General features: G+C 38.0%; 1 pseudogene across 3 annotated transcripts; it reads left to right on the top strand.

Moving 5' to 3' along the window:
- Positions 1–1575: 1575 nt before the first annotated feature.
- On the top strand, positions 1576–23477 carry LOC149540138 (pentatricopeptide repeat-containing protein At1g08070, chloroplastic pseudogene; annotated as a pseudogene). 3 transcript variants are annotated; one of them, XR_016356365.1, is made up of 4 exons: positions 1576–4182; positions 4297–5120; positions 22015–22675; positions 22816–23477. The product of XR_016356365.1 is annotated as a pentatricopeptide repeat-containing protein At1g08070, chloroplastic pseudogene, transcript variant X3 (transcript). The 3 variants fall into 3 exon arrangements; XR_016356364.1 differs by having other exon boundaries at positions 4297–5434; XR_016356363.1 differs by lacking the exon at positions 4297–5120.
- Positions 23478–24958: the final 1481 nt, after the last annotated feature.

Here is a 24958-nt window from a genome sequence, read left to right as displayed (position 1 = left end):
TTTATAATGAATGGTTTCAAAGGCACAACACTTGTTGAAGGGTTTGCAAATGGAGTTGCAAGAAAAGTGAGCTTAACCTTGGAGGAAACTCCTTGACTAAGTACACTTGAGCTAGAATAGTATGCATGACCTCCTAGGAAGTCAAGTGCTTCACCTTTGTGAACATTACCTAGATGTAATAATTTTAAAGTGTTCCATTCACTCTTATTAGACATGGGTGTGGGTCAATGAGTTTGACTAAAAAATCACATAGTTGAATCATTATAGAAATGCCACAATTAGCTTGCTATAGAAAATATCCCATACTTGTAAATTTAAATTATGGAAATATATTTGACCATTGTTCTTAATTTTTAAGACTTCTTCCTCCATTATTAGTATCTTTTTAATTGGATTTGAAGTAATCAAATGCTTAGAAATCAACCAAAATGCTTATAATTTTTATGAAAAAATAAATGAATCCAAGTGTTTACAAGTTATAAAATATTTAGGAAGTGGGGAGGAATCGACTTCTAAGGGTTGTTTTGTTTCAAAGATACCAATCATAAGATACTTTAAAATGGTGGCCGCATAGCTAGCCTAGGGCGCACATTCATTCCTATCTCTTTGAAATGAATCTAAAAAGAAAATATGTATGATTGAGGAGGTTTTGACTATTAGATATCTCACTAAAATTTTTCCCTTGTGCACACCAATATAATAGGAGAGTAGTTAGATTAATAATTTGTAATGGTTATATAGCATATTATTCAATTTAAGCTAATATATAATTAATCTATACAAAGTAAGGATAACTAAATATACTTTAAAAATAAAATAAAAAATATATAATATATTTTAAATTATTATTAGATATTATATTTTATATCAATAAATTTTATTTTATTTTTTATAGGAATATTATGATTATACTTATTACATTTATTTTTATCATATTTTGTAGTGTGAAAAATGACAAAAAAATGCTATCATAGATCATACAAGGAGATTGTACTTAATGAGCTAGAAGTATTAGGTGGATATCTATATAGGTGAAAAGATGACAATGAATTTAACAAGGGTCATAGTAAGGTGTATAAACTATCATAAGTAATTCCCACAACTTTCCTACTTACAAGGTTACTTAGTTCATACATTATATAAAAATAATCAAGACAAACCAACACCAATAGATCTTAACATACAAATTAAATATAATCATTTATAATAGAACTAAAAGTTATATCTATTTTAACATGTTTAAGCATAACTTATAAATTAAAGTATTTTGGCACAACTTTTTTAAGTCTATAACTATTATAGACATCATTCTACATACCAATAAAATGACAATCACATAATGTTACAATATCTACTAAGATGTTCACGAGAAAGAGCTATATAAATACATATTTGATTGTGAAGAAGAGAGGGAGAGAGTCAAATATGTTTGTATAATAGATATTGATAACAAGAAGGTAAATGAGAGAAATGGAGATGGAAGAGTGGAAATAGGAGAAAAGAGAGATATTTAAAGAGGCCAAGTATTCATAAAGTGAGACAATGAGATAGATGATTAATGTATTTTATAGCCTCTCATTTAATGTACTTCATTATAGATGGGTAACAAAATACATCACACGTTTTGTAAATTAATTTTCTACAACTCTTGCGCGTACCCATTGCATACATAGGTGCGATTGGTAATAATAATAATAATAAAACTCTCTCCTCCAATGACCATAAAACACAGGGAATTGGAAGAACACATATGAGCTGCAATGTTGTATTGAACCACCCCCCCATATCAGCAACCCTGAAATTGTATCCAATTTTCACAGAAACACAAAAGAAAATGGATGCTACAATGTGTCCAAGAAATTGAACTCAGGCGCCAATGCTTTTAGAGTTTTTGCAGATTGATACAATGTCATCCACAGTCCATCTCAATCAAAATCTCAGAGCACTGAGTAATAAAGAGGGTTGCCTGAAAGAGACACTCCATATTCTGCTCAGCACAACCAAACCTCCTGTAGACTCCTCTACATATGTACATTTATTACAGGCCGGCGTTGACAAGAAAGCCCTCTCAGAGTGTAAGCAAATCCACTCTCACAACACTGACAGAGGCTCTACATTTTCTTCACACTCACTCCTACAAAATACTCTTATCAACATGTATGACAAATGCGGAAGTTTGCAAGACGCCCGCAATGCTTTCTACGACATGAATAACCCAAACGTTTTTTCATGGAATCTGATAATTGCAGCCTGCCGAAGGCATGGATTTATTGTAGAAGCATTGACATTGTTTCACGAAATGCAACAAACAGCTGTACAACCAGATAATTTCACTTTCTCCGCTATTCTCCCGGTATGTGCAAGCCTCCCGTCCCTCAGACATGGTTTGGAGATTCATGGAAAGATCTCTAGGCATGGATTTCAGTCCGAAATTATTGTGATGAATACGCTGCTAGACATGTACGCGAAATGTGGAAGCATGCAGAAAGCCCGCGAACTGTTTGACACAATGCATAGCGTTGATGTGTTCTCTTGGAATGCGATGATTACTGGATATGCACAAAAGGGTGCTGTTGACGAGGCTTTTAGTTTTTTCGATCAAGTGCCTCAGCGAAATGTGGTCTCCTGGACTGCAATCATTGCTGGGTATGTACAAAATGGTTTTGTTGATAAAGCCTGGGAAATTTTTAAGCAAATGGAAGTGGAAGGTGTAAAACCTAATTCGGCAACCTTTTCCAGCATACTGCCAATTTGTGCTAAAATGGGAACTTTGCAGCAGGGTATGGAGATTCATTTGAAGATAGCAGAAAGTGGACTTCTATCACATGTTGTAGTTGTGACGGCGCTGATAGATATGTATGCAAAATGTGGAAGTATGCAGAAGGCATACGAACTGTTTGATAAAATGCCCCAACGAAATATAGTCTCGTGGACAGCAATGATTGCCGGATATGCACAAAATGGGCTTGTTGATAAATCCTTGGAAATTTTCAAGCAAATGAAATTGGTAGGTGTAAAACCTGATTCATCAACTTATGTTAGCATCCTCCCGGCCTGTGCTAAACTTGGAGCTTTGGAAGAGGGTATAGAGATTCATCAAAAGATAATTGAAAACAAATTATTGAATGATGTGGTTGTGACTGCCCTCATAGACATGTATGCCAAATGCGGCATCGTACAGAAGGCTCGTGAGTTGTTTGATAACATACACCATCCAGACGTGGCCTCGTGGAATGCCATGATTGCAGGATATGCGATGCATGGCTATAGCGAGGATACCCTAAAACTCTTTGAACTGTTGAGGCACTCTGAAACAATCCCTAATCACATAAGCTTTTTGAGTGTTTTATTTGCTTGCAGCCATGCAGGAATGGTGGATGATGCGTGTGAATACTTTAATAGCATGAGTTGCTCATATTGCATAATGCCTACAATGGATCATTATGTAAGCATGGTTGACCTTCTTGGGCGCGCTGGCTATCTTGAACAAGCCCTAAATTTTATTGTCAAAATTCCAATAAAACCTGATGTGGTTGTATGGATATGTTTGCTTGGTGCTTGTAGATCACATAAGAGTGTAGAACTAGGAGAATTTGTGGCCAAACTCCTCTTTAAGTTTAATCTGAGCAGTGCTGCACCCTATGTTCTTCTATCAAACATTTATGCAGCTGTAGGTAGGTGGGATGACATTCAAAAGACAAGAAAATTAATGAAAGGTAAAGGAATTAAAAAGAAGCCTGGATGTAGTTGGATTGAAGTCCGTAAATTGGTTCATGCTTTTTCTGCAGGAGACAGATCACATCCACAAGCTCAAGAGATATATGTGAAGTTGGAGGAATTGTCCTTAGAGATGAAGACAGCAGGGTATAATCCAGATACAAGATCTATATTAAATGATATGGAGAAGGAGGAGAAGGAATTACTCCTCTGCCACCATAGTGAGAGGTTGGCAATAGCATTTGGGTTGTTGAACACTTCATCTGGAACAACTATCAGAGTTGTCAAGAACCTTCGAGTATGTAGTGATTGTCACACTGCAACCAAATTCATCTCCAAGATTGAAGGAAGAGAAATTGTTGTGAGAGATGCGAACCGTTTCCATCATTTCAAGCACGGGCAATGTTCTTGTGGGGATTATTGGTGATGCCATGGCAGGCTAGCTACAAACATAACACATGCAAGGTATCGAGTTATAGTTCAATTTCTGAAATTCAGCTGTTTCTGAATGTTCAGAGAGATAGATCATCTTCAGTTTATGTTTCAATTTTTGAAATTCCACAGTTTTTGAATGTTCAGGGATGCTTTGGACTTGATGAAATTATATCATGCATCACTGGTTAGATAGACTGATTGGGTATTTATTCTATAATAGATTTGTGATATTGAGCTATTATTTGGGCTCTTTCACAACTCTGGACAAAAAGGTGGAAGTGGCAGAACTATGGGAAGTGCAAAAATGAAGAAACACCTTAATAGAAAGCTGATCATCAACAAAAAGATGTGACAGAAGGGCTTATGACTAAGCTTGAAAACGGTGAGGAGAGTGTAATATACTGACTCCAGAAATGCAGCACCATAACAAGGAAGACCAATATAATGCGAAAGCTAGAACAGAAATCAATGCTGAAATTTAACCAAACTCCAAAAATGCATTACACTAGGGACTCATTTCAGCCATTAATGACTATTGTAATACAAGTATTCCGCAATAATCAAGCATTTATATTCCACGGTCTGAAAATAGGGGACATTAGCTAAGCAATTAAGTTATGGAATTAAATGAAATGAACCTGGAGCAATCGTGGTGAGTTGGCTGTCAAAGACTGTCTGGCTGGGCTAACATTTCTTTATCCGCACCGTTGTTTCACATTCATTCAACTTCGCACATTCTGAGGTGGCATGTCTGGGTTGGTGACCCTGTAATTCCCTTCAATGCAGCTGCCAGCAGACTTGAATCTGATGGGAGTGAACCCTGCACGTGATGTGTGACTCGAAGCCAGACCAAATCAGATGCTGTGATAGGCTCGGGCTATACTGGAGGCTACGTTGTAGGAAATGCCAGCCGTGCAACCTACTCATGATGACGTGACTAGAGAGAAAGCTCTGCCGACCTGGGATTGGTACTGACATTGTCACCTCTGCTTACTGCTGTATCACGCATGGTATCCGTCCCACACCATTATTATTCCATGCCGTTTGAGAGCCGACCTCCTTGGTCAGGTTGCTGTGAAGTGTACTTAATACCACTCCCTGCTGTTATTGGTATTGTATGTCTTCCACAATCACTAATATATCGGGACTGAACATATGCTTGTAATCAGTTAGAATAAGGACTGCATATGGTACGACTGCTACATGATTTCTCCTGAATGCTGATTCCAATAGAAGACTTGTGCTGCAAATTCGCCTTGGACCTGAGATAGTCTTCGTGGAGGTATTGGGGCTACGTCCAGTCACTCAATTCTTAAGGGGTTTCGTCCTTAAGAAAACCAGTCACATCTAAGCAACTGATTTCATATTCAATATACTGATATAATTTTCATGGTGTAAATCCCAATGCAGATACTTTCTTTTATAACCTCAAAGTGGGGAGTTGCGAACAACCAAATAACGTGGGATAAAAGTATATTTTGTCTTTTAGTCACTTAAGTCATTTTTGTCATTAAGTGACTTTAAATGATAAAGTATTTTATAAATCGACTTAATAAAATAAAGTGACTTAACCTTAGAAGTTCCCACCTTAAATATCTCCCTCAATGAAACCAATTAGACTTTTGTGACTGGTTGGCATCCTAAAAATAAATGTTGTTATCCTATTTGGATGGAAAGATAGACCAACAAGGCGCCATTTGGTCTAGTGCGGAGAAGGGAACATTAGAGTCCTCCCTTCTTGGGATTGCTTGCCCTCAAGCAATCTCAGTGCCACATGCTGCAGGATTGATTCGCCTTCCCAAGTGGCATCTTCATATGGCAAATCCTTCCAACGAATTAGATACTCCCTGATGGACCTATTATGCAACTTCCTTTCTCTGACCTCTATCACCTCTGTTGGAACTAATACTAGCTTCCTTTCCACATCAAGTGGGGGCATCCATTGGAGGGTACTACATGCTGACCAATAACTTTTTTGAGGCAAGAAACGTGGAAAACGTTATGAATTCTATTGTCATTTGGTAAGTCCAACTCATAAGCGACCTCCCTGACCCTCTGAGTAATGAGATAGGGACCATAAAATCTAGGCTGAAGTTTTTCAGACCCACTCTTCTTCAAGGAGCTCTGCTTGTATGGTTGGAGACGAAGATAAACCATGTCACCCAACTCAAAACTCCGCTCTATCCGACGATGATCAACATCCATCTTTTGCTGATTCTGAGCTTGTAGAATGTTCTCCCGAAGAGATTTGAGAATGTCTTGCTGATCCTGTATCCAATCCTCAGCTAGTGGTACCCTGCTGTCTTGCAAAGCTAGATCTATGAATGACAGAGGCAAAGAGAGCTCAAAATGGAGTCATTTGGATGGACATGTGGTAAGAGGAGTTGTAGTAGTACTCCCCTAGGTATAGCCATATAACCCAAGCTCTCTACTGTCCTGCTACATAGTTCCGAAGATAGCCCTTCACCCATTTGTTTACTACCTTAGTTTGCCTATTTGTCTCGGGGTGGTAACTCGTGTTGGGTGTCAACTCCATACTTGCCGATCTGAATAGTTCCTACCAAAAAGTACTGAGAAACTTGCTATCCTTGTCGCTCACAATGGTTCGAGGAAGACCATGTAGATGAAAAACCTCTCAAAAATATAACTCAGCTACTTGAGAGATCGACCAATCTGTTGCTATAGCAAAGAAGTGAGTGAACTTAGTCAATCTGTCCACCACCACAAAGATGAAATCTTTGCCCTACACCCTCGACAACCCTTTAATAAAGTCCATGGAGATACTCTCCCATTTTTGCGCTGGAATATGAAGTGGTTGTAGTAGTCCAGCTAGAAACTCATGTTTTGACAAGTCCGCGTTCTCTAATATGTTGGAGGACATCGTCCTTGAGGCCCGTACATGAAAACCTTTCCCTGACCTGTCTATAGGTTTTGAAGAAACCTGGGTATCCGGCTTGTTGGTTCTCAAAACCGCAGATTGGAATTCTACAAGTCTTGCCAACTCAATGCTGGGATATCCAACCAGTTATGGCTAACTTGATGGGATTGATCGATGCGATCCAAATCCCTTGTGCTTCTGGCTCTGCAAAACCAAGGTGGGTATACCTGATCCTGAACGAAACACTTAAGCCTAGGATGCTTATAGTAGATCAATTAGAATGCAAATGTAATAAAAGTTTCCAAAATGCCAAGAATTATAGAAAACTTCAAACTTGCAATTTATGAATTAAGAATAATAAATGGATATATCAATGTTTTAAATAAAAGAGTAAGTAAATGCAACAAATGAATATATTAATTCTTCAAAGGAAAGAAATGAAACAATTGCTAGCATATGGATAATGAATCAAGAGTAATGTAAAGACTAGTGCTTAATTAAATGGGCAAACAAAGTCAATATTATAAGTTGAAATGTACAACTTTACAATGTTCAATGTACTTAAACTATAAACAAATTAGCAATCCAGGCGTGACGGATCAATTATATGGACGCAATTTTAAACTAGTCTAAAATGCGCTTTAACTCTTTTGATATGGAGACAAACTAGACATAGATTCAGAAACAATTAAATATTTTTTAATATCTATGATTATCAAGATTAAAATGCAATAATGACTGAGTCCACTTATCCAAATATTAGAATATTTATAGAAGTAAATAAAAATATTTATAAAGGACCCAACTTAATAATAATTTGAACTCTTAAACTTTTATGCTTACTAGTTATGCCGGAATTAAAGTTTCAATGAAGGCACTCCTTACAGATGATCCATCCAATGCAATTAGATTCCAAAATAGCATAGAAAAATCGTACTTAATGATCCAAATCCACAAGCTTAGTTCAAAAATCCATTCTTTGCCAATAGATGAATAATATATCAAGAGTACATATCTCCTTAATAAAAAATTTGTAAGAATATATATGAATACGAATTGCTTTTTTCTATCATATATTTATAAGAAGCCAAAAGGTGTCTGTTGCTTTTCCAAGTACCACACCTTTTTGTAACAAATAACCAAACGTATAACTTCATAATGTAATTTTGATTTAATATAATAGGAAGTTTAGTAACTTTGGCATGAACTATAATCCTTCGCTCCAATTTTATGAATGTCTTTTCTTCTCCTCAAATCCTATTCCGCTTGAGAGCCAAGGGTGCATTTGTCTATACACAGGCTTTCCTTTTCCAATGTAACGTAGCATGGACCTGCATCAAACATAAACTAACGTTAGATATAAATCATTAGAAAACATCCACTTAAAAATTATGAATATGGGTCATGGCTTCTATTGATTGGAGGATGATTCTTTGACAGCATTCAAGAATTGCCAAATTTGAACCAACATGCATAGTCGGGAATGATCTTTATGCCATGTCGATTCCTCCATGTGCATTCCTTGGACCTGTGTGGGCTGATTACTATGCAGATACATCTTGTATTTGATATTGGATTTGATGCCTTCAATAATAATATCCTTCAACATGGTTTGTACAACAATTTGTATGACGTCTTCTCCTGGATTGTGAACTCTTGATGGTAAAATTCTTTGACTAATCGTATGGCTTTTGGGCTTCCGCATACTCCAAATATCATATTTATCTTTCATCAAGATTATATTTCTATTAAAATACACTTGTGGCAAACATGAAGTACTGTCAGACGTGAACCCATTATATACGATATGAATCTATCACAATTTCTGGCATAGCTTCACTCATGACATCATGAAGTCTCATGAATTTGGTCTTTCTTATGTTGTGCATTTATTCATTTCTTGTTGCCGTCTTTGCAAATTACAAATTCTGGATTCATGCATAGTATGCAACCTTTGCGAAATTAGGTGATATGGAAAATACAAACCATGCAAATTATTTAACAGGGGTCATCACTTTGTTCCACTGGCCCATGTATATATAAAGAGTTGAATGTCCTCTTCTTCCACACATTTGTGATTATATTGCTTCATTGTTGTAAAGTAAGATATATTTTTGTGTTCATTCTTCTTGATGCAATAGACAAACATTTATAAATCAGCTTTCTATATAAATATCTTTTATTTCATATCATCAACTTCAAAGACAATGAAGTATATATTCCATATATGTGCAAATCCTAGTCATATCTTTAATTTTGCTGCTGGTGTAAATTCATCATTATAAGCGTTTTTTACTCCTTAGTGCATGGGAAGCCACTCCAAAGTCAAGTAGCTGATATCTCCTAGGTGGTTGAAAAGATTCTTTTGGCAATGATGAAAGTTACCTTCTCCAAGCAAGTGAACAAGTGAAAATAGAATGTAGGTAATCAATCCACCAAAATGTTATTAATGGACATAGCTAGGTAGTGAATCCACTGAAAAACTTGTATTGCTCTTGATCTTTTATGGATCTGCCACATTAGGATCTGATGTTAGAATATTTTGATCTTTTCTTCCTAGTCTCCTCAGCCACAATCAAAACTAACTTTCCATGTATGCCCAATCTTGACAAAAAATGGAGACTCAAGTCAAGACTCCATCATGGCTGATGGTGCATCATGAAGAGTTTCTGTAATCTTTCTTTTGAGTTTAGATTCTAGTACGAAGTAGATCTTATCCTTATAAAAAATCAAATCATCGATTACCTTGTACCTGCTGTCCAGAAGCTGTCCATCCATAATCTGAAATGACTCAACCATCAACTGGAACTTCCAATCTGCCGATATCTCGAACATGGCACAACATTCTTCTACTAAAGGTCTCCTGGAAAGTGCATTGGCAACTACATCGTTCTTACCTTTGACATACTCGATGTTGAAATCATAGGCTTGAATGTAATAATCCCAATAGGTTATAACTTCTTCAAACACCAAAAATCTTTATACTTCAGTTGTTTGACATTTCGTCAAACACTTTGCAAGCAAGCTCTAATACCACTGTAATGGCCCTCCTCAAATCTGCTCTCAAAATGCTGATAAAAGCTCAAGGAAATTCATCAAACAATTCACATGCAAGGGACATATGACTGATATAGTATTTCAGCTTGCTTTAAATGACCCTTTCTTCAATTTGCATCAATGAGAATCTTGTGCTAGAAGACTCCAAATGGACTACACAATAGCCTAACATGAGTGTGGTACTAATTTTGACAATATTCAGTGTATATACATGATCTAAGCATGAGAAATGAACACCTACAGCCAACTGGCATTTTTACAAACAGTTGGTATGCAAACTAACTAGCTGATAAATAAAGATATTGAATTGCTTAAATGAAACCAGCAACTATTATCTTCTTAATTTGAAATGAAATTTCTAATACAATGCTCATGAAATATGGCCAAGACTTTTGACATTTACAAGGATTACAAATGATAATGCTGGTATAATGCACACTTACAGCTGAAACTTATAACACTTTAAAAAGAAAAACTAACAAAGGAACTTGGTTGTAGATGGTTGTAATAATTTCTTTCAATGCTGCCCCTTCTGCTTTGCTTTTTTCGATTTGCTTTTTCGACTGCTTTTTCGAGTCCGCTTTTACGGATTGCTTTTTCAGCCTGCTTTTTCGGTTCTGCTTTTTCTAGCTACTTTTTCGTATCTACTTTTTCGGATTGCTACCATGTTGAATCTCAAGACCATATCTTTCAATGGCGTCAAGATTTTCAGCTTGAAGGGATTTCGTTCTTTAAACTATTGAGACATAATCTCCAGAAATTTTTTCAATTTTTTTGATATTTCCAAGCCTGCCTAAAAGAAGCTCTTTCCATTTCTTTTATAGTGTTCTCACAAGAGCTCCGTCCTTCGTTTTCTCAATGTGGGATAAAACATAACTCCCTTTATGTAGCTTATGTCTCCAATGTGTTATAAAATAAAGGGGACTCTTTTAATTTAAATATTTCTCACAAACTATAGTCTATGCATTAATAAAGTTAAATATTTAAACTTAACTTTATAAAATAGCTTTATCAATGCATAACAAATCTTATCAATGATAAACAAGTCTTCTTGTCAATTTTAAACAATTACCATCGACATACCGCTGCCATTGGATGTCCGACCATATCCAAGATGACTTAGTATAAATAGTAAGTATGCTCAAAGTTGCCTCAAAATGCCTCAGAAAGACTTGCAACTGAAACTATCTAGGCCAAATGGCCTCTAAGTCCCTTTAATGCCCTAGTTAGCCTACGGGACCGTGGAGAAATAGGCTAACGACAACATCATGCTATGAATGCTAAAAAGGGGACATTACAGTCCGCCCTTCCCAAAATTGCTTGTCCCCAAGTAATGGTCGAACAACAACCCAATCAATCCACCTGGATCCCAAATGTAGTCATGAACTATACTGCTGTCAGTCAACATAAGCTCCTGCAACAACCTCTGAAAATTAACCAAGAGGAATCCATAATTAAATTGGCGAATACAACTCACCCAAACTCCAAAGTCAGAAACCCATGAGAAACAAGCTCTCGAAATATTAGAACCCAAGTAGAGTAGATAACCCAAACTGCCAACATAGTAAATACCATCAACACATCCCACTAGCCTATGTGGAATGTACAATACAATTTTGCAACAACGATGAATACTCCCTCATGAAACTGCACCAAATACAGAGAATCCACACATTGCACACCTACTGCAATTAACACAACTCTGCAGATCACCGGCCACTGTCTCATAACCATAACACCCATGCACTGCTAATGGTGAATAGTCATTACATGGTAGATAGCAAAAACGAGAGCCTAGACCAAACCTGTCTGCCATCAACTCCTCAACACATGGATCAAAAGCAAACCGATGAACATATCCTGCAGTACAATGCCGGTAAAAAGAACCAATCCCAGTTAAAGACTCATCCTGCAGATGTGATACAACCAACTGTGACTGATCATCAGCTAAGTCAGAGGATGATATAGCCAAGAGTGCAGAATCAACAACATCACTAGTCTCTGTGCCCTCCAAGTCAAACATACCACAATGCTCAGCTGCAATGCCCAACTCAGTTGAACTTGCCTCCAGTGGAAATGGACCAAATATGCCGATACTAGTGTCGTGGACAGATATATCCTCATCTCCACTACCTCTATCAACCTTGACCATGGACATCCGCGAATCACCAGACACCATAGTCCGTGATTGTACAGAATCTGGTAAAGATTGAAGTCGTTCTAACTCCATGGTCACCTTAGCTAAATGAAACTGTGACTCCTTGAAAGCCAACTGTGTACTCAAGAAACTCAGAAGTCACCTCGAGCTGTTGAGTAAGCTCACTCACCTCATCTTCCTTGGCCAATAATGCATCGTATGCTGTACTCCCCCACTCTATAAGATAATCTCTGTCGGCTACCAACTGCATATAATTTTGTCTCAGAATCCGAATAGCCTCCCATAAAGAGTGGATCTCTGTCAAGGAAAGATAACTGCCTCCCTGCTCATCACTAGTAGGAGAACCCCATCCATAAACTGCTAACAATTGACGAGCGGCATCGAAATGCTAGCAAGCGATAGCAATGTCTCGCTCACTAACTCTCAATTGATTAGACACATGATGGCACTGGCTAGACTGTCTCCTACAAACCTCCTCTGACGCACTGTCTAAAGGAGTATCCTCAAAGTTATTGGTCTCTAGAGTATTACCATCCATATCCTGTGAATGCGAATCAACTCCAAAGCTCATATCAACATACGGAGTATCAAAGTTTGTAGCACTGCTGTCCAACTCCTCTGTACCAAAAGAAACTACCAAGGAAACTAAGTCTTCAAAACTGCCCACTGCATCCTCTTGGATGTCATCAATGCCAATATGATCCTGGGACTCATCTGTACACATTGCCAAATATGAAAGATCATCAACACATTCCAGCAAGAATGGTCGACTGGATATATGAACAAAGCCCAACACTGGTGTATAAAAACTAATACCAACATCGGACAAGCTGCTGGCACAAGAAAAGACAACACTGTGCAATCTACTAATCAAATCCATGATAGCACCCAAACAATCACTGCTACCAAAAAGTGTTAAAGATCTCCAGTCAACTGAATCCCAAACGCCAATGAAACAATCTCGAGTCCATATCCGTAAACTAGAATCAGCTGGTAACTCAAGCAAACTCCTCAGCTAAGTAATATGACCAATACCAACTAATTCCACATGCCTGTTTGACATTGTCCCTGTATCTTGGATCTGAATGCAAGATGAACTCACAACATTATCAACGACCACATATGATTTACGTGCCGCAAAAAGCTGAGTATCAGAAGTGCAAGATGAAACTAAACTCAACTCCATGCCATGCTTATCCCCATGTCTCTCCCAGTCCTGTAATGCCAATGGAGTATTCACCAAAGAAGCTTGAGTGTCCTCAAGCTCGCGAGAAAGCCTGTCAACTTCCTCCTCCTTCCTCCTCAAGGCATCTGAATAGTCTCCAACAAGGCTAAGAAGATGGTCACGATCTAATAGAAGATGTAAATAACTCAACTTCATCGTTCCCATTCCTTCCCTAATCGCCTGAAAGTCAACACAAGAAGACTTTGCCTGAACTCTCTTATGTCTACCTTGTAACTGAATCATCCGAATGTGATCCTCTATCATATCTCGCATCCTATCATGATGAGATAATGAAGTCACAATATTGTCTTTGCTCACCTTCAGCTGGCTGGACAAATCATGCGGAGTTCTACCAGCCTCAACCTCATGTGATGAAGCATCTAACTGTGCCTGGTACTCTTTCTCAGCAAAGTCATGAATGCTCACTTTTTGATCAACTGTACTATCCTCAAACATGACAGTATCCTCAACTGTAGTAACTTCATCCAGCCCAACTGTACTGGAATCACTATCTGTGTCAATCACGCAATTTGGTGTGTTTGTGATATCACCTTCTGATGCAACTAGCTCAACCTGCACAACATCTTTAACCCCTTTTGCCTGTGAAGATGATGCAAATAAACCATTACCTGAAGATGTGCTAATGTCTCCCTGTATCGAATCCGCATGTCTGTTAAACTCCTCATACAAGTTTCTGCCTGTCATAGGGAAGGTACGATCTTTAGGCCTATCAATCAGGCTCTTTAACCACGTACATGCCATAGGTGACAAATTCCTCTCTTTTGTCCAAACACACCATAAGTCTTCTGCCAAAAGTTTAGAAATTTCATCCTCCCCCTCAAACAAGATTGTGAACATGATGGAGTGCATTGATGCCAATACTCTGCTGGGATGAAACTCATCCATAATATTCCAAAATGTATTAAACATCCTGTGAATGTCACTAATACAACCAATTGCCAGCATAATATTTTCAAATCTACACCTTGCAAATACTTCAAGTAATCTTGCCCTCTTTGTGAAATAAGGGTCCCGAATGTTGTCCAACTTTTCAAAGCTTTTTACCATGGCATGAAGTACCTCTTTCATAATCTGATCGTCATAAGAATCAAGGCCAGCTATTATCCTCATGATTTCACTAATGCAAGAGAGAGCTATAAGTCTTATTACCTCATCATGATGTCTCAATAATCGAGGCTTAACCAATGAACCAAATGCTGGAGATAAAGTTGTTTGCATAACATTGGGTCTTGACTGATCAAACTTGCCTAAATAAGTTTCCAACTCTTCCAAAGTTCTTAGAAGGTCCTCTATTTGCTGAAATGGACAATCTAATTTCTTCTTTACATTGTGCATTCTTTCTTCCAAATCCTTGTCTCCTGTTAAAGTCATACTGATAATTGAATTCAATCAGAAATAACCCAATCAGGCTGGCAGGGAACCGCTCTGATACCATTGTAATAACCCCAATAGGTTATAACTTCTTCAAACACCAAAAATCTTTATACTTCAGTTGTTTGACAATTCGTCAAACATTTTGCAAGCAAGCTTTGATACAACTGTAATGGCCCTCCTCAAATCTGCTCTCAAAATGCTGATAAAAGCTCAAGGAAATTCATCAAACAATTCACATGCAAGGAACATATGACTGATATAGTATTTTAGCTTGCTTTAAATGACTCTTTCTTCAATTTGCATCAATGAGAATCTTGTGCTAGAAGACTCCAAATGGACTACACAATGGCCTAACATGAGTGTGCTACTAATTTTGACAATATTCAGTGTATATATATGATCTAAGCATGAGAAATGAACACTTACAGCCAACTGACATTTTTACAAACAGTTGGTATGCAAACTAACTAGCTGATAAATAATGATATTGAATTGCTTAAATGACACCAGCAACTATTATCTTCTTAATTTGCAATGAAATTTCTAATACAATGTTCATGAAATATGGCCAAGACTTTTGCAATTTACAAGGATTACAAATGATAATGCTGGTATAGTGCACACTTACAGCTGAAACTTATAACACCCTAAAAAGCAAAACTAACAAAGGAACCTGGTTGTAGATGACTGTAATAATTTCTTTCAATGCTGCCCCTTCTGCTTTGCTTTTCCGATTTTCTTTTTCGATTGCTTTTTCGGGTCCGCTTTTTGAACTGCTTTTACGGATTGCTTTTTCAGCTTGCTTTTTCGGGCTGCTTTTTCGTATCTACTTTTTGGGACTGCTACCATGTTGAATCTCAAGACCATATCTTTCAATGGCGTCAAGATTTCCAGCTTGAAGGGAGTTCGTCTTTCAAACTATTGAGACATAATCTCCAGAAAATTTTCCAATTTCTTTGATATTTCCAAGCCTGCCTAAAAGAAGCTCTTTCCATTTCTTTTATAGTGTTCTCACAAGAGCTCCGTCCTTCGTTTTCTCAATGTGGGATAAAACATAACTCCCTTTATGTAGCTTATGTCTCCAATGTGTTATAAAATAAAGGGGACTCTTTTAATTTAAATATTTTCCACAAACTATTGTTTATGCATTAATAAAGTTAAATATTTAAACTTAACTTTATAAAATAGCTTTATCAATGCATAACAAATCTTATCAATGATAAACAAGTCTTCTTGTCGATTTTAAACAATTACCATCGACATACCGCTGCCACTAGATGTCCGACCATATCCAAGATGACTTACTATAAATAGTAAGTATTCCCAAAGTTGCCTCAAAACCCCTCAGAAAGACCTACAACTGAAACTATCTAGGTCAAATGGCCTCTAAGTTTCTTATAATGTCCTAGTTAGCCTACGAGACCGTGGGGAAATAGGCTAACGACAACATCATGCTATGAATGCTAAAAAGAGGACATTACATTGAATCTATCCGACCCACTTTTACTGTCTTTTATTTAGATCCTTCTGTTCTAAGACGTAGTGCAAACTATTGTGATCTTTCTCAACTGTGAATCTGCCACCCACCAAGTACTGTCTAAACTTGGCTAATGTGTGCATAATGGCTAACATTTCCTTGTCATGGGTGGAGTATAGTTTCTCACTGTCCTTGAGCTTCCTGCTCTCATAGGCTATCAGATGCCTATCTAGCATAAGAACTGTGCCAATTCCGTGATGCCTATCTAGCATCAGAATTGTGCCTATTCCGCTCCCTGAAGCATCACACTCTAGTACAAAAGGGCGAGAGAAATCAACAGTTCCAAAATCGGGCATGTGCTCATCACCTTCTTGAGCTTATCAAAGATCATTTTTGCATCAACTGTCCACTTGAATGCCCCCTTCCATGTGAGATCGGTAAGGGGAGTTGCTGTTTGTGAGAAGCCTCTAGTGAACCTCTTGTAATAAGAGCAAAGACCAAAGAAGGCCCTAAAATCCGATGCATTCCTCCATGGTGGCCAATCTAGAATTGCTCGAATCTTTTCTTGGTATACCTCCACCCCATCTGCACCAATCACGTGACCAAGGTGAAGAATCTTGATCAATCTGAACTCACACTTTCTCTCATTTGCAAACAATGAGTGCACCTCCATAACACTAAGTACCTCATCTAGATGCTATAGGTGCTCCTGCCAAGTTCTACTGAAAACCAAGATGTCATCAAAAAATACTAACACGCTTTTTCGCAGCTGTTTTTTAAAAATATGGTTCATAGATGACCAAAATGCAGCCGATGCATTAGTGAGTCCAAATGGCATAACCAAGAACTCATAGTGTCCATAGTGACATCGGAAAGCTATCTTATGCATATCCTCCTCACGAACCCATATTTGCTGGTTACCAGATATGAGGTCTATCTTTGAGAAATAAATTGCCCCATGTAGTTTGTCTAGTAACTCATCAATGTAAGGAATAGGGTACTTGTTCTTGATGGCCCTCTTGTTGAGGGCATGGTAATCAATACACATACAAAGAGTGTCATCCTTCTTCCCAATACAATTGAACAAGCGAAGGGAGTGGAGCTAGGTCTAATGTGGCCCATGTCTAAGAGTTCCTTAATCGTCTTTTCTATCTCCTATTTTTATTGCTTGGGATGATGATAAGGTGTAGTGATGACGGGTTTGGCACCCTCCTCTAACTCAATGAAATGCTCAAACCCTCTATCTAGGGGAATACTTGGAGGTATGTCCTCAAAAATCCTTTTGTGTTTATCAAGCACCGGCTGAATGTCAATATGAATTTGCTGTTCTAAGTCTAAAGTAGCCTTAGAGGAAATGAAATAGTGTGCTGTCCACTCCATGTCATCATGCCTTGCAATAGCCTTCATCCTGTGGGCTGAAATCAACCTGGGCTCACCCTCTGGCATAGCCTTGAGGATCTCTTGTCGGCCATCCTATAAGAATTCTAGTTGCATCTTATCATGATCAACTGTGTGCCTACCAATAGTAGGCAACCACTGTCTTCCCAACATGGCATCTAATCCATCCAAATCGACCACATAAAAACTTGCCTCAAGAAGAAAGTCACCAAAGTGAATCGGAAGTCCTGACACTTTCCTGTACACCTCAATCTCTCACCTCCTGCCACTCTAACCTCAAACTCCGGTATTATCATCAATCTGTAACTTTCTCTTTGTAACCCAGTGCGTGGTTATGAAGTTATGTGATGCACTTGTATCTAAAAGACACACAATACGCTGTCCTCTAACCACTCCCTTCAAAGGAAAGGGATGTTCCGTGGGATCGTTGGAAAGGGAAGCTATGATAGGGGGCTGTCTCTGAGTGGATTCCTTCTTTCTCTCTCTAGGTGACCGCTCCTCACTTTCTTCCTCATCGTTGCCCTCCTATTGCTCATCCTCCTTTGAGAGTACCTCGACATAATGTATTTTTTCTTTGCCAAGGCATCTATGATCCGGTGTCCATGGCTCCCTACAAGTGAAACATAGCTTCTTCCCAAGTTCATTCTGTGTCTCGAAGTCCAGGCTGGGAGGGGTAGCCTTCTGCTGGTTCTTGTTCTTTTGGAATGAAGTGGACCCCTTATAAGGTTTCTTAGGAGGCTGTAATATCGAAGAGGGTGAGTCTAGATCGTGTGCGATCTTAATAACATCATCCAAAGTGTTTGGTTTAAGGACCTTAACCAAACCTCTATATTTGTCCTATAAACCCTCAGTAAACAACATTACCTTACACTGTTTTGACATATCCAAAACCATCATCGAAATCTGTTTAAACTCATCAATGAAGTTAGGTTTCTTAGGAGGCTGTAGTATCGAAGAGGGTGAGTCTAGATCATGTACGATCTTAATAGCATCATCGAAAGTGTTTGGTTTAAGGACCTTAACCAAACCTCTATATCTGTCCTATAAACCCCTAGTAAACAACATTACCTTACACTGTTCTGACATATCCGAAACCATCACCGAAATCCGCTAAAACTCATCAATGAAGTCATCTAGAGATCCACCCTGTCACAACTGCACCAAATCCCTATAATAGACCTCAATGTCCTTCCTGTCAAAGCAGGTGATCAACTTAGAGATGAAAGTCTCATAAGACGTAATGAGACCATGGTCCTGGGTGACCAAACCATGATGCCACCAATCATATGCCGCTCCCTCTAAATGCATTGTGGTGAATCTAATGGCTTCTGTCTCTGACATGGGATTAAGTGTTAGGTAGGTGTCTAGCTTGTAAATTCAAGCTCTCGTGGATGTCTTACTGCTGCCATCAAAAATGGGGAGAGAGTTTGTTCATGGTGTGCTTCAAGTCCCTATTTTATGCTCTAGGTCTCTTGTCTTGCTGTGGTCTCTGTCTCCCTTTTTTGATTCAAGTATTGAACAAAGGACAAATTTTTCTTAACCGCATCATGGAATAAATCCCATTCATTGTACATAGCCATAACATTATCCGACAGTAAGGTTGGTGCTGCGGGTGGTGCTACCTCTTCCTCTGCATTATAAACGGGCATCAAAGGCTTACCAGTGTTCTGTGTGGGAGCCCTAGCAACTTGGGGTGATCCTTCCACACTACCACCTCCACTGTGATGACTCGGTGCTACCCTGTGACATGGAGCTAATTGCTGCATAGCACTTGTAAGTAGCTGAAGTGCAGTAGCGATATTATTCTGCCCATCTCTAATAACCCGCAAGGTTTCCCTCTCTTCCCATTCTTGTTCATTCTCATTACGAGCCATTTGAGTGTCCTATACCTGTTCACCCTGTTCAACCTGTTCAAATGTCCCAAAAGCTAACTCCTCATCAACTGAACAACTATCCTCAATGTCAACCTGATTTGAAGATTTTGTATGTTCAGGTTGGAAGTGACTAAATTTATAAGGTTTACTCCTCATGCCTAACTGTCATTTTTCTTGTTTAATCTAGCGTGTTACATAATAATTTTTCTCACTAGTTGGTAGGACTTATGGCTCTGATACCACTATAATATATTGACTCCAGAAATGCAGCACCATAATAAGGAAGACCAATATAATGTGAAAGCTAGAACAGAAATCAATACTGAAATTTAACCTAACTCCAAAAGTTCATTACACTAGGGACTCATTTCAGCCATTAATGACTATTGTAATACAAGTATTCCACAATAATCAAGCATTTATATTCCATGGTCTGAAAATAGGGGACATTAGCTAAGCAAGTAAGTTATGGAATTAAATGAAATGAACCTAGAGCAATCGTGGTGAGTTGGCTGTCAATGACTGTCCGATTGGGCTAACATTTCTTTATCTGCACCATCGTTTCACATTCATTCAACTTCGCACATTCTGAGGTGGCATGTCTAGGTTGGTGACCCTTTAATCCCCTTCGATGCAACTGCTAGCAGACTCGAATCTGATGGGAGTGAACCCTGCACGTGATGCATGACTCGCAGCCAGACCAAATTATATGCCGTGATAGGCTCGGGCCATATTGGAGGTCACGCTATAGGAAATGCCGACTGTGCAACCTGCTCATGATGACGTGACTGGAGAGAAAGCTATGCTGACCTGGGATTGATATTGACGTTGTCACCTCTATTTACTGTTGTATCACACATGGTATTTTTCCCGCACCATTATTATTCCGTGTTGTCTGAGACTCGAGGGTAGGTTGCCGTGAGTGTACTTAATACCACTTCTTGCTGTTATCGATATTGTATGTCTTCCTCAACCACTAATATATTGGGATTGAACATATGCTTGTAATCAGTTAGAATAAGGACTACATAGGTATGACTGCTACATGATTTCTCCTGAATGCTGATTCCAATAGAAGACTTGTGCTGCAAATTCGCCTTGGACTTGAGATAGTCTTAGTGGAGGTACTGGGGCTACGTTGAGTCACTCAATTCTCAAGGGGCTTTGTCCTTAAGAAAGCCAATCACATCTAAGCAACCAATTTCATATTCAATATACTGATATAATTTTCATGGTGTAAATCCCAATGCAGATACTTTCTTTTATAACCTCGAAGCGAGGGGAGTTGTGAACAACCAAACAATGTGGGATAAAAGCCTATTTTGTCTTTTAGTCACTTGCGTCATTTTTGTCATAAAGTGACTTTAAATGATAAAGTACTTTATAAATCGGCTCAATAAAATAAAGTGACTTAACCATAGAAGTTCCCACTTTAAATGTCTCCCTCAATGAAACCGACTAGATTCCTGTGACTGGCTGGCATCCTAAAAATAAATGCCGTTAGCCTATTTGGATGGAAAGATAGACCAACAAGGCGCCATTAGGTCTAGCGTGGAGAAGGGGACTTTATAGAGAGCATCTGTTGATGGTAATTCCTCCCTACCGTTGTCATTTTGTGGGATCATTTTTTTGGGTTTGTCAATAGTATGATGTATGGGCTTGATAAACTAGTTCAATCTTATTGCATGGGCGGCCTGTGCAGAGGAATCATACAGTGGAACCGGCCAAGCCTCAGAAAATTCACATCGTGTACTTTTTGATAGCATAATACCAATCCATTCGGAATACATCTTTGAAGACCATAGGTGGTTTTCTAGAAAGCCATCCTTCAAAGTTCAGGAGATGACTTCAGCAGGTCAAGCTTGGAAGACTGCTGGTGTCTTACTTGAAATCGATGTGCTTCACGAAAAGATGCAGCCTTTCAATAAGAGTATGACGGCTTGTACCACAGTAAATGTAGATTTGCACATGTGGTTATTTGGCCTTTATTTTCATGGGATACTAACAAAATTTTCCCATTCAGTTAGACCATTGTTTGGTCAACTCTGGTTGGTGGAATTCTTATGAAGAGGGGTGGAAAATCTGCAGGTCTGTGGTATTCCGAAAGATTTCTTTTTATTATTGCTGTAAATCTGGATTGTGACTTAGACATGTATCATTTTTAAGTTTCTCTTGTAAAACATCTATGATGTATGTAAATCGAAAATAATTGAAACATCTCAAAGAATTTTTGGAGACCTATAACATGCCTCCACATTCCTATCACTTTGAGAAATGGTTGATTTTAAAAAACATTGCTGTCATCCTAGTTTTCTTTTCATTCTGTTTTGAAGAAAGTTAATGAGAGGTAAAGGATATAGTTGGATTAAGTCCATAAATTAGTGCATGCTCTTTCTGCAGGAGACAGATCACTCCCACAAACACAAGAGATATATGCAAAGTTGGAATTGTCCTTGGAGATGGAGACAGCGGGTTATGTTCCAGGTATAAGATCTATATTAAATGTTATGGAGGGGGAGAATTTTTTTATCACTCTGCCACCATAGTGAGAGGTTTGCCATAGCATTTGGATTGTTGAACACTTCTCTGGAACAACTATTAGAGTGGTCAAGAGCCTTCGAGCACATAGTGATTATCACACTGTAACCAAACTTATCTTCAAATTGGTTGCAAGAGAAATTGTTGTGACAGACCCCAACACTTTCCATCATTTCGAGGATGGACAATGTTCTTGCCGGATTATTCACTATGCATAAACATAGCACATGGAAGGAATCAGGTTCTATTGCAATTTCTATAACTCCACTTTTTGTCAATGTTCAGAGAAGATGGATCATACGTATGTACTGCTTAGATAAACAAATTGGGAGTATATTCTATAACAGAAATTATGAGTATTCTCAGCTCTGGACCAAAAAGGTGGAAGTGACAGAACAATGTGAAATGCAACAATTAAGAAATTTTTTAAGAAAATGGAAAGCTGATCATTGACGAGGAGATGTGAGAGAAGGGCTTATGATCTATTAAAGCCTGGAAACAATGAGGAGAGCATCTGTTCATGGTAATTCATCCCCATCTTTGTCTTTTTTTCCAATCTTTTTGTTTGCGTTTGTCATTAATTATCTGCTTAAATTAGAATTGTCAACTAGATATGTCAATTTATGTGGTAGGGCTTAATAAACCAGTTCAATTTATTTGCAGAGGCAGCCTGGGCAGAGGAATCATATGGTAGAACCGGCCAAACCTCAGAAAATTCATTGCGTACTTTCTGATAGCATAATGCCAATCAATTACACCATATGTCTTTAAAGACCATATGTGCGATTCTGGCAACCATCTCTCATGAGATGACTTTCAGCAGGCCGAGTTTGGAAGACTGTAGGTGCATGCGTCTTACTTGAAATCAATTTGCTTCACAAAAATGGGCACCCTATTTAGAAGAGCATGATGGCTTGCACCACTCAGTGAATGTAGAGTTGCACAAGTGGTTTTCTTTCCCTTTATTTTCATTGTATGCTGACAAAATTTTCTCATACAATTAGACCATCTTCTGGTCAACTAGTTTTCAACTCTGGTTGTTGGAATCCTTTCGAAGAGAGGTGCAAAATATCTGGAAGGTGTATGGAATTTTTAACAATCCCTTTTATTGTTCCTGTAAATATGAATTGTGACTTAAGCATATAATATAGGTAAGATCCTTTTGTAATGCCCATGATGTTTGTAAATGGAAAATAATTGAAACATCTCAAGGAATGGCTGGAGACTTGTAATGGGCCTCCATATTCCTATTACTTTGAGAGGCTGTATGTTTGTGGCACTCGCTCTTTTGGCATTAAATTTGATTTTGAAAAATATTGCTGTCATCTGAGTTTTCTTGGTTTGAATGAAACTTAGATGAATTTATTGTAAATGTTAAATCATCTATTTATATACACTGCTTTAGTATGTGTTATATTAAACAGTAATATATGAAGAAAGTTCAGAAAGTTTTATTAGTGTTCTAAAGACAGATTTTGGATATGAATCCAATGAAACATATGCTATGGCCCTCACAAGGATTAGTGAGCTACACTAAGTGTGCAGCAAGTTTACTTCTGATTGTAAATTGATAGCAATAAGCTTTGTAGCTACATGCTTAACTGGAGGTTAAATAAGTGCACAATAAACTATCGAGTTGGGGTTGATTTAGCAAAAAGAGAATATTTGTGGTCATTATACAGAAGCTGAGAGCGGAAGGAAAGGCATGACCCCCACAAACAGGAAGAGAAACAACTCTGGTCAAGTCACAGGGATAGAAATTGGAGCAAATCATAAGGATAAAGAGTATCATGAGTATTGCAATAACTCATGATATGTATGTGGGAATCAACAAAGACCTGGCTGAGGTTGAGAGGAACATTGCAGTTCTATAGCAAAACATGAGCAAAGTGGAGAAAAGGAGCCTAAGAAACTTGTATGATAGAAACAATGCATGTAGAATTTAAAGCAAATGAAAAAACACATAGTACACATTATATAAAATTCAATCATTCAGAAAACAACAATAAGTATCTTGCTCAACCCCTAAGCACGTGTGAATATTAATAAACACATCAAAGTGGGTTTACAATTTACGCAAATGTTTTAAAATAATGAACACATCATAACTGATTTTTTAGACCATCAAATTGTGACACATGGAAAGTATACAATACACCTTTAACAATGTCCCACTTGTTGAATACTTTTTGTATGGGGCACACCTGTACTATAATTTGTTTAGGGCAATTGTGCCCATTGATTTCTTGCAAGAAGAAACTATACATTGATTATATTAGTGAATAAAAAATATTGTATTGTTCACCATTTCCATCTTGCCTTCAATCATTTCTCTCACAAAATGGTATTGTACACCGCTATGCTTTGACCAGGCATGATAAACAACTAATAATCAAAGTCAATTCACACTACCTTGTGTACCAATCTAATAATCACACACATCCTTCATGGCCAGATTGCTGTGCATGAGATACTAATATGTTTAGCAACCATAATCTTTTACTTGTTTAGTGTATTATTCGAAATATATTGAAGACACATCCATTGATAGATCTTCAATAGTCAAGATGTCCAAAGTGGTTAGAGTCCAAAAATCCTTGCAAATTTTTATTTTTATGTTCATTAGCTCTTTGTTAGTAGCAAATTGCGTAATCTATTTATAGTGAAACTCAGAAGACACAGCCTTTCCTCATTTCACAATGGAAACACAACTTAAGAAGACAATAGAGTCATATTTTCATTGATGAATATGGATGATTACAACAGCTTCTTTCCTTATCTTCATGTGCAAGCAGGCATGATAAAC

The sequence above is a fragment of the Cupressus sempervirens genome, chromosome 9, assembly GCF_028749045.1.
Source record: "Cupressus sempervirens isolate cs-2001-9-10 chromosome 9, ASM2874904v1, whole genome shotgun sequence".
NCBI classification, from domain to species: Eukaryota; Viridiplantae; Streptophyta; class Pinopsida; order Cupressales; family Cupressaceae; genus Cupressus; species Cupressus sempervirens.
The sequence above is the reverse complement of the archived record's forward strand: the minus strand, read 5'-3'. Positions and strand labels throughout refer to the sequence as shown.